The 11,453-nt window shown below is 36.5% G+C and overlaps 1 protein-coding gene across 6 annotated transcripts in view; it reads right to left on the reverse strand.

The window, feature by feature from the left end:
* SIPA1L1 (signal-induced proliferation-associated 1 like 1) overlaps window positions 1–11,453 on the reverse strand; it is a 339,956-nt gene that overhangs the window by 293,347 nt on the left and 35,156 nt on the right. The gene's annotated exons all lie outside the window — the stretch shown is intronic.

The following is an 11,453-nucleotide window of genomic DNA, read 5'->3' on the forward strand; positions in this document are numbered from 1 at the left end:
TGAGATTTATTTACCTTCTGTAATTGAAACATTGTTGCCGTCACTGGCACTCCCAGCTCTGAGGCCACAGCAGGCTGAAAGCAGGTATCTGTGGTTTGTTTAGCTTCTATAATTGATACTTTGTTGCCATCACTGGAGCAAAGAGCCGGCTCCTGCTCCGTGGCCACGGCCTGCTGAAAGCAGGCATCTGGGTTTTTTTTAGCTTCTATAATTGAAACTCTGTTGCCATCACTGGCACTCTAAGCTCTGAGCTTGCTGGTGGCTAAAAGCAGGTTTCTGGGTTTGTTTAGCTTCTATAATTGCAACATTGTTGCATAGACTGCAGCTCAGAAGCCGGGAGCAGCAGACGGGGAACGTTGGCTTCCTCCATCACTGGAGCAAGCAAGTCTCCTGTTCGCTTCAGCTGCCTGGCTGCCGGCCGCCATCTTGGTTGACAGTTAATTTGCATATCGCCCTGATTAGCCAATGGGAAGGGTAACGAAGTTACGGTTAATTACCATGTTTGTCTATTATTAGATAGGATACTTTAATTCCTGACTGCCCAAGGACACATTAATTACTCATCACACCACCTTACACAGATGTCCTCCATTACAATTTTTAAAACACTCTCCTGTCTGTTATCTCACAAGTAAGATAGCCTTAACAATCCTATAAATTTTATATTTCCCATTTATAGGTCAAGAAGACGGCAGTGTATTTAACTGATTTACCCAGGTATCTCAGGGTCAAGGAAATCTCTATTTTATATAATAGCCCTAATGTGTTTATTTTCCAAAAATAAGGCATTTGAAAGAAAATAGCAACAATTACCACATTCTCAAAATACAAAGATAACTAATCATTTATAATATTTATGCAATTATTTGCCCCTTCCAACAAAAAAATGACAGTACTATGAAAACTGTAAAATGGAAAATGTGTAAATTACTGAGTGCTCAATGTTTACCAAACCAAGCATAAAGAAAGTAAACATCAAAATACTTCCTAACATAAATGAAATCCATAGCAATGTTAGTTTTCAAATCATTAAAACACAGTGGAACCCCCCCCCCCCACACACACACACACACACACATTTCCTTTTATCCATATATAGCAAAAAGATAACACTGAATTCGTGTTTTACATCCTAAAGATCAGCTTAACAATAATGTGTGTTAATTAAAAGGCTTCATGTAAATAAACTAAAACGTCCCTATAGAAGATGATTAAATATATGCTTACCTTCATTTCCTCCTAAAATGATAAATTTTTAAAAAACAGCAGAAGAAACAACAGCATATGAGAGATTTCTACAAATTTCTGAAAGATATAAAAACAATGCATAACTGGGAACTGACTTAGCAAACTGGAGGAAGCTGAAGCCTAACTGCTGGGGCTGAGGTGAGGAAGTCACCAGGAAGAAAATTCAGCTAAAAAAATGTCTACTCACGATGCAGAATCCAGAAAGGCTACAGAACTGAGGTCTGTGTAAAGGGTGAGACTGAAAACAAAAGGAACTGGTTTTAGAGTCTGTGTAAAGGAGCAATTAATTCCCTAACCCAACAACTGAGCAACTTAGAAGCGTGAGACTGGGGGTTATCCTGTGGGGAACTAATGAGATTTAGCCTGACACAATAGAGAGTCTCTATACTGAAAAACATGGGGCATCAGTAAACAGTAGGCATCCAGCCACCTTCAGATTTATAGACTGGAAAACTTTTTCTAAAGAAACTGACCAACCTGAGAGAAAAGGTCAATAAAAATTGGCATCAGGAACTCCCAATGAAACGGCAGGGCCCAAGCTAATCACTCAGAGTAGACCACCACAAATGCCAACCCACCACGCATACAGAGCATCCAATCAACTTTTAAGACCAAGAGTATTACCAGAGAAAAAAGAACATTATAAGTATAAAAGGAACAATTTACCACAAAGACATAACAATTATGAATGTATACACACTTCAAAATACATGAAGCAAAAATTAAGAAACTCCCAAAACATCTATAGTGTTCAGCCTTGGGGCCTGTGTCAAGGAAATATTTCCAAACAATTTGATTTCTCTAAAAACAAGATTACAGACAAAATCAGTTTGAATAAAATACATGAGAAACATATGTTGACAACTACCAAAAGAAAAATAGAACTCATATTTGTAAATTAAAGAATAAATGGTTAAAAAACTTTAGTAAAAGTCAAGAGTATGAAAACACTGAGTTCAGTATCAAATATATCCAATTTTCTGAAAAATATTGCAAATGATAATTAAAGAAGTAAAAAATTTTTTGAAAAATATTCACATCAGACTCAAAAAATATATAATATGCCCAAAAGGCCTTTTTACCCACTGTGACAGGCATCTCATTTCATTTCTTGGGCTGCCCACAGTAACAGGGAGTGTTGTCCAATACTATCTCACACCCACAGTAGAGTTGCTCTACACCAGTGATGGCGAACCTATGACACGCATTTCAGAGGTGACACGCGAACTCATTTTTTGGTTGATTTTTCTTTGTTAAATGGCATTTAAATATATAAAATAAATATCAAAAATATAAATCTTTGTTTTACTATGGTTGCAAATATCAAAAAATTTCTATATGTGACACAGCACCAGAGTTAAGTTAGGGTTTTTCAAAATGCTGACACACCGAGCTCAAAAGGTTCGCCATCACTGCTCTACACAGACACATTACTGCTCATTTCAAATACAGTGACTCTAAACCCACTCTATCTTGTCTCTAGAGCAGCAATTCTCAACCTGTGGGTCGCGACCCCTTTGGCAGTCGAATGACCCTTTCACAGGGGTCGCCTAAGACGATCCTGCATATCAGATATTTACATTACGATTCATAACAGTAGCAAAATTACAGTTATGAAGTAGCAACAAAAATAATTTTATAGTTGGGGGTCAGAACATGAGGAACCGTATTTAAAGGGCCAGAAAGTTGAGAACCACTGCCTAGAGTGAAATACTTGTGAAGGTATCTTTTGCAAAACAACTCTGAAATCACAAAAATATCAGGAAGGGAGAAATAAGAGAGAAAAAAATATGATAAAAAAATTGTATCTATATAATACATATTCAAAACACTGGTAACATTTTAACCTATTCCTTTACATGTTAGGTGGGAGACTTACTGGAAACCCTGACAAACTATTCATTGATCCACCCAATTAAAACATTCTTATTAAATGCATAATCTATAATAACAAAAGGGTAATATGCTACTTAAACCAGACAGCTAAATGACCTTCCGGATGTCATTCCAGTCGTCCTTCCAGACGACCTTCTGGATAAAGCCGCAGTAGCAGGGTTTGAGACAGCTGCCATCGCAGGCAGAGACCAAGGCAGAGGTGGTGAGGGGCAATCAGGCAGGCGAGCAGTTAGGGGCAATCAGGCAGGCAAGCGGGCTGTTAGGGGCAATCAGGAAGGCAGGAGAGTGGTTAGGGGCAATCAGGCAGGCAGGTGAGTGATTAGGAGCAAAGAGGCAGGCAGGCAGAGTGGTTAGGAGCCAGCAGTCCCGGATTGCGAGAGGGTGCAGGCCAGGCTGAGGGATCCCCCGCCCCGTGCACAAATTTTGTGCACCAGGCCTCTAGTATTAATTATAATAGTTTCAAGGGAACTCTACAGATCATTTCTAAAGTAGACTTCATCCCATTGAGCCATTTCTCATTGAAGATGTATTCGGCCCATGTACTCATTCTAGTGTTTGTAAAGTGTAATCTATGATTATGCAATTGAATATTACAGTCACCCCAGGCCATTCTGTGTTTATGGCCATATCCTGCCAAAGAACCATAATATCACTTAACCTCAGTTCAACCACTGCTTGAATGAACTTGTTAGGATTACACTGAAATACAGATGCAAAACAAATACTAGGCCAAGGAATGTAATGTCCACATATTAAAAGAGGGGAGGATCCTTATATAATGCCACTAGGACAGAATGTACATGAATATTTAAATTCTGAAAGCTGGAAATTTAAGTCCAGAACATAGATAAAAATAACAAATACTACATTTTAGAAAAAGGAATGAATTCCTCTGAAGGGTGGGGTGTGTCATCTCAGAAAGCAGCCCCAAGTAGGTAGCAATAAAATACAATGTTGTTTCTGGATCTTGCCAAACAAATTAGCAAATCTAGAAAAAGATAAATCTGAGACCATTTTTTAAATGTACTGTTTAGAGTAGACTGCTTTAGGTTGTTGATTTGAGTATACTATATAACAATATTAACTAAAAGTCACTACCACCCAATTGCTTCCTGTGATGTAAACCCACTCTGTGGTTCCAGACTAATTCTTAGTGAGCAAGTCAACACAAGAAGGTGAGCCAACGCACTCATTCTCTTCTGTCAGTCAGTTATCAAATATGTACTAGCCAAAATATGTCTTTTAAAGAATACTCATAAATTAAAAACCAGAAATGAGGCAACATCATAATGTCTGAACTGTGGTTTATCAAACATTTTCTTACTTCTTAATAAAATACAGAGTTCATTCTGTAAGGCTGAGCCCACCCAATATGGTATCTGCTTCAACCATTCAGACCTATATTTCAAATTTAAAAAGGAGTTTTGTTTATTAAGGAGACTGAGTAAGGATTAAAAAGCTGAAACTCACCATCACATGGACTCCAGACCATGCCACTTAAACCTCTATTTTATTTTATCATTCATGTGAAATGTGACACAGGAGTACACAAAGAATATATGTGAAACCATGTATTTGCTAAAATTCCATTTATAATAATCATTATTGAGAAATAACCACCCATGGCTCCTTAAAACAATTATGCCTGTAATTTAAATTATGAGAACATATATTTCAGTGTGTTTTTCTTCATGGATTAAAAGAATTACATTATTAAAATGTCTATACTATCCAAAGCAATCTACAGAGTCAAAACAATTTCTATAAAATACCAACAACATATTTCACAGATCAAAACAAATATTCCAAAAATTTATATGGAACCAAAAAAGACCCCTAATGCCCTCAGCCATCCTAGGAAAGAACAACAAAGTTGGAGAGATCATAATACCTGATATCAAACTATACTACAAGGCCACTGTAATCAAAACAGCCTGGTAATGACACAAGAACAGGCATATAGATCAATGGAATAGAAGAGAGCCCAGAAATAAACCCACATCTTTATGGTCAATTAATATTTGACAAAGGAGGCCAAGAGCATACAATGGAGTAAAGACAGTCTCTTCAATAAATGTTGGGAAAATTGGACAGGCACATGCAAAGAAATGAAATTAGACCACCTTCTTATTCCACACACAAGAATAAACTCAAAATGGGTTAAAGACTTACATGTAAGATTCCAAACCATAAAAATCCTAGAAGAAAAATTTCAGCCATTTCTCATAGCAATATTTTTGCTGATATATTTCCATGGACAAGGGAAACAAAGGAGAAAAGCAAATGGAACTACATCAAACTAAAAAGCTTCTGCACAACCAAAGAAGCCATCAACAAAACAAAAAGGGAACCCCCTGATGGATGGAGATTATTATACTAAGTGAGATAAGCCAGCCAGAGAAAGACAAATACCATATGATCTCACTTACATGTAGAATCTAATGAACAAAATAAACTGACAAACAAAATAAAACAGACTCACAGATAATAGAGAACAGACTAATAACTATCACAGGGAGGGTGGTTGGAGGACTGGATGAAAGAAGGTGAAGGAATTAAACAAAAAATAGATATATAAGACACATACAACAGTGTGGTGACACCCAGAGGGGAAGGGGGGTGGTGTAGGTGGAGGTGGGCAAAGTGGGGGAAAATGAGGAGGAAAAGAGACTTTGCTTGGGACGGTGGGTACATGATGTAGGGTGAAAATTTTTTGTTGAATTGTACACTTGAACTATGGTTTTGCTAGCCAATATCACCCCACTATATTCAAGTTAAAAAAAATAATTTTGTACCAAATGATATTAGTATATTGCTTTTATTATACTTTCTATAAAATAGAGCTCCAAAGCACAAACTATTTCTGCATTTGTTAAATTATTACTGGTATTATAAGGCGAAATACAGAAATATAAGTAATTTAGAAAGTTACTGTGATGTCATAGATGCAAAGCACCATCTCAGATTCCGTGAAATCCTGACATCATAGTTGGAAGCAAAAATCTTTGCATTCTACATCTAACCTTCACATGTGATTTGACTTCTCCAAATCATTTCTAAATACTCAACCTGAAAAATACCACCAACTGCACTGTGTTGCTGAGAGAAAGAAATGAGACTGTGTATACAAGAAGTTCTCAACTCTGTGCTTAGCATAAGATAGTACTGGCCATTACTGCTGTTTGTTATTGAAGGGAAAAGCATGTAGCAACCACACCAAAAGGAATTAAACTTGAGCAATACACTCACAGATCTTTAAAGGTCTATCCAAAGAGTGAAATGAGACTACAAAAAAAAAAGGAAAATTTACAAAACCATATGAATAGGTTCTCCAAGGTCTAGTATACTTTACCACAATTAAAAAAAAAATCTAAGTTCTGTTCTGACTTGAGCATACAATGTCTAAGATTCCATATGCAAGACATTTACTACTTCATCTCTCAATATTCTGAAGACAAAATAAATCTCTTAATAAGAATTAATTAATATTTTAATAAGAAAACTCTAATAATGTTCATTGACATATTCTGCAAAAGTAAAAAATTGGAACAGGCTAATGTCCATCAATATAGAAAATATATGAAAAAATTAAGCAGCTATAAAGAGAATAAGAGGAATTTATATATACTAATATGGAATGATCTAAGACATGTTATCAAGTTAAAAAAAATACATAAAACATATAAAATATGACTATGTTTAGACAACCAAAAAATAACTTGTTACATGCATACATATTTATGTACTTAAATTCATACACAAAGAATTGAAAGTATGCAAGCAATGGTGACCTCTTAGTTTTCCTCTGAATAATTCTGTTATTTGACTATTTCAGTGAGACTGTATTTATGTATTATTTGTGTAATTTATGACCCGCAAGGAAAGTTAGCCAATAAATACACTAGGCTAAAATAAAAATAAGTTTTAGAAAGCACTAGAGTTTACAAAAGGATTTTATATTTTAAATAAATCCTCTAACACATTACCTAATTTGATCCCCACAATAAGCTTATAGAATTTAAGGTAGTATCCTTATTTTAAAAGTGAGAACACTCAAGTATTTATTAATTAACAATTAATAAGTACAGCGCCCAAATGTAAACATGGTCTACTGACTCGAAATCCAGTGTTCTGGTCTTGAGGCTACAGTACCTCCATGCCCTGGAAACACTAATATCTACACAAAGGCTCTCAAGTCTCTGCAGCACTTCCATTCACACAAAAGTTCCACATGAAAGTTCACAGTGCAGAGAAAAAAGGCACTAGAGGATTCAAAGACCTGGGTTCTAGTCTTTTTTTTTTTTTTTTTAAGCAGGAGAATATCAAGTTTTAATACATACACATGGGGAATTCATAAAGCATGAAAACCCCATAAAAATTTCAAAGATGGTGAGGCAATATTTGGGTATATAACACATTTTTTAACAAAGGAGAAAGTGGGGAAGGGTTATTCAATTTCAGAAGTGAGACTGTACAACTTATAGGTAGTTCAGGAAGAGGCAAGGGACATAAGGGTGCAGGCCCACCTAAAGCCGTCTATTTACCAACCTTAATTCAAATTAGGCTAAGGTGATATCCTAAGCTCTCCTTCCTGAAGCAATTTTCTCTGAATCTCTTAGTTCTTTCCGGGTCTTGTTTTTCAATAAACACCTTAAAATTAACATCAGAATCTTGGTTATAGGTCTTTGCTTTTCATCATTTTGAATATTTCTTGCCAATCTCTTCTGGTCTGCAAAGTTTCTGTTGAGAAATCAGCTGACAGTCTTATCAGAGCTTCCTTGTAGATAACTGCTTTTCTCTTATTGCTTTTAAGGTTCTCTCTTTGTTTTGAACCTTTTGCATTTTAATTATGATGTGTCTTGGTGCGGGCCTCTTTGGGTTAATCTGTGTTTCCTGAACTTGTATGTCTATTTCCTTCACCAAGTTAGGCAAGTTTTCTGTCATTATTTTTTCAAATAGGTTTACAATTTCTTGCTCTCGCTCTTCTTCTCCTGGCACTGCCATGATGTGAATGTTGGTATGTTTGAAGTTGTCCCAGAGGCTCCTTACACTATCCTCATCTTTTCAGATTATTTTTGTTTTGTTTTGCTGTTCTAATTGGGTATTTTTTTCTTTCCTTATATTCCAAATCTCTGATTTGATACTCAGCTTCATCTACTCCATTCTTGATTCCCTATAATGTATTCTTCATTTCAGTTCACGTATTTTTTATTTCTGACAGGTTCTTTTTTATGGTTTTTATCTCCATTTTTATGTTTTCTATCTCTTTGTTGAAGTTCTCACTAAGTTCATCTACTCTTCCCCGAAGTTCCTTGACATCCTTATAGCCAGTGTTTTGAACTCTGAATGTTGTTTAGTTCTTTTTCTGGAGTTTTGTTCTTTTCTTTAATTTGGAACATGTTTCTAGCCTTGATGAAATCACCACTAAGACTTCATGGTAAATCAAACTCTATGCCCATGATTTTCTGTGGCTGCACATCAGATTCCACAGTAATATTTTTTTTAATATTAATACCCAGGCATGACCTCCAGAAATTAAGATGTAATTGGTGAGGTATTAGCACATTTATTAGAAGCTTCCTAGGTCTACTAAGGTGTAACTTGGTTAAGACCACAACTTTAAGACTTAATATACCTATCTGATCAAAATCCTATATAATAAAGAACTAATATGCTAATTACACTGAACAGCAGAATGACTATCTGAGCTACTGTCCGGAAGACCTTCCGGATGAGGCCGGGGTTCAGGGCTGCGAGGGCCAAGCCCCTTGCACAAATTTCGTGGATCAGGCCTCTACTAAGACATAAAAATCCTTTATGCTAGGTACTTTGCAGATATGAAAACATGTTATGGGAAAACATCTTATAAATAATACATGCTTTACAAATGTAAAGGAATTATTATTCATTCATTCAAACATGTACTATATCTTCTTCTAAGTGCCAGGCATGTGCTTAGGATGGAGAGGAAAGGCATTGCCCTCAAGAAGCTGGGAAGCTATCACATCCTTAAACAACTACTGAACAGTGAAACCACAGCAGCAACAACACAAAGATGGTGATGACCAGCCCAGCCCTGGGACAAAGGTGCACAGGGGTTATGGTGAGAAGATGGCTTAGAGAGGCCTGCAAGAGGAGACCCTTAGGCTAGATCTTGGCATTTATATCACACCCAGGCAAGTATTGAGGAGAACCAAAGGTTCTCAGAGAGAAGTGTTGGGATCCTGGAAGTACCTGAGACCTTTTCAGGAGGTCTGTGAGGTTGAAACTATTTTAATAATAAAACTAAAGCACATCCCAAATTAGAAATAACCCAAATTCCCTCCAACTCGTAAATAGACAAACTGCAGTATATTCATACATTGGAGTAAGGCTCAGCAATAAAAAGGAACAAATTAGTGATACACACAACAGCATCGGATGAATCTCATATGCATTATGTTAAAGGAAAGAAGCCAGACTCAAAAGGCTACAGATTGTATGATTCCATTTATATGGCATTTGGGCAAAAGCAAACTAAAGGGCTAGGAAATAGGTCAGAGGGTATGAGGCTAAGGGTAGGAGAACATTTTGGGGAAATGGAAATGTTCTATAACTTCAATGTGGTTACACAACCAAACGTGTTTGTCAAAGAGAAGAACTGCACACTAAAAAGGGTGGGTTTCACTTTATATGTTGTACCTCAATAAATCTCGACGTTTAAAAATAACACCGTGCTACCTGCCTGTTTCACTCTCATTTTCTCACAATTGTACCATGTTCCCCAGAAGCTGCATGACTGTGATTATGTCATCACTCTGCACTAAGGAAATGTATATTCCCTTGGGGTTTTCTTTATTTTAATTTTTTTATTTTATTTTTTTTCCCATCAGCATTTATCCCATCTATGCCCTCTTCCACCTCCACCCGCCTCCCTACCCCTGCAATCACCACACTGTTGTCAATGTCCATGAGTTCTCTCTTTTTTTTTCTTTTTTGCTCAATGCCTCCAACAGCCCACCAATACCACCACCCCCACCACCACCTTGAGCTGTCTGCCTGCTCTCTATCTGAGTCTGTCTCTATTTTGCTTGGTAGTTCAGTTTGTTCATTAAATTCCACATATGAGTGAAATCATATGGTTCTTGTCTTTCTCTAACTGGCTTATTTCATTTAGCATAATGTTCCCCAGGTCCATCATGCTGTCTCAAACGGTAAAATTCTCTTCCTTTTTACAGCAAAGCAGTATTCCATTGTGTAAATTTTTCTCGGTTTTAATTTCAATAGTGAAGAATATAATCAACCTAAGCAAAAATTCTCTTGGGGCCTCAACAATTTAACAATATAAAGGGATTCTGAGACCAAAAAGTTTGAGAATCACTGCCATAGATAACAGGGAGGCCCTGAAACGTTCTAAGCAGAGAGTAATAAGACCCAGCTTTACGAATAGTGATGCAGGGAAATTAGTTAAGAAGTTACTGCAAAGCTCTGATTAAGGCTGACCTCAGGGTGCACAGGAAAGAAATTGTGTCCACACATCATCTGTGGTGTGTTACAAATCCCGAGCCAGTTCCTCCCCACTGTGCTGTCTTTGCTGGTGTGCTAATAATGCTTTCCAGACTAAATCCTGCTAACTGGCAATGTAGGTAGGAAACTAAATCTGCTATAAGAGGCATCCTACAATGCATTACTGATAAGTGATTTTTGGATTATTCGCTCAATTGCCAATCATTTAAAACTGAGTTTCATATATTTTAAAATTGGAAAGTCACCAGCCTAAAGAGGTATAGAAACTAATTTAGAAGTGACTCACTACCTCAAAGTAAATTAGGTAATTGCTTAAAAAGCCGATATATTACTTCTCTGAAATGTGCTTTCATTTGCATCCAGAAACACTATGACAATCCCAATTTAGCACAATTTTTTCTGTGCAATCAATGTGGGGTTTTGGGGGTGTTTTTCTTGAAGGAGAGAGAGGGAAAGTGTTTGGTTTTTGTCTGCACAGTTCCCTTTCCTCCTGGGAAAATTCATTTCTGAGTTCTAACCCTATAAATTGTAAATTATCTCAGGTGCAGATCTTTTTCTCTAATCTTCTCATACTCAGAATTATTATAAATACTTTGGGATGCCACAAAGGTAGAGAAATTAACCTTAAAACCATCCATGTCATTAAGTTCTAAATATATAGAAAATACATGAAAGGATGGATAGATAGACAGATAGATAGATAGATAGATGATAGATAGATAGATAGATAGATAGATAGATAGATAGATACATAGATACATAGATGAATGGACCAATAGATAGATAGATAGATGATCAATAAA

Source organism: Myotis davidii, unplaced genomic scaffold (assembly GCF_000327345.1).
Source record: "Myotis davidii unplaced genomic scaffold, ASM32734v1 scaffold17, whole genome shotgun sequence".
Lineage (NCBI taxonomy): Eukaryota > Metazoa > Chordata > Mammalia > Chiroptera > Vespertilionidae > Myotis > Myotis davidii.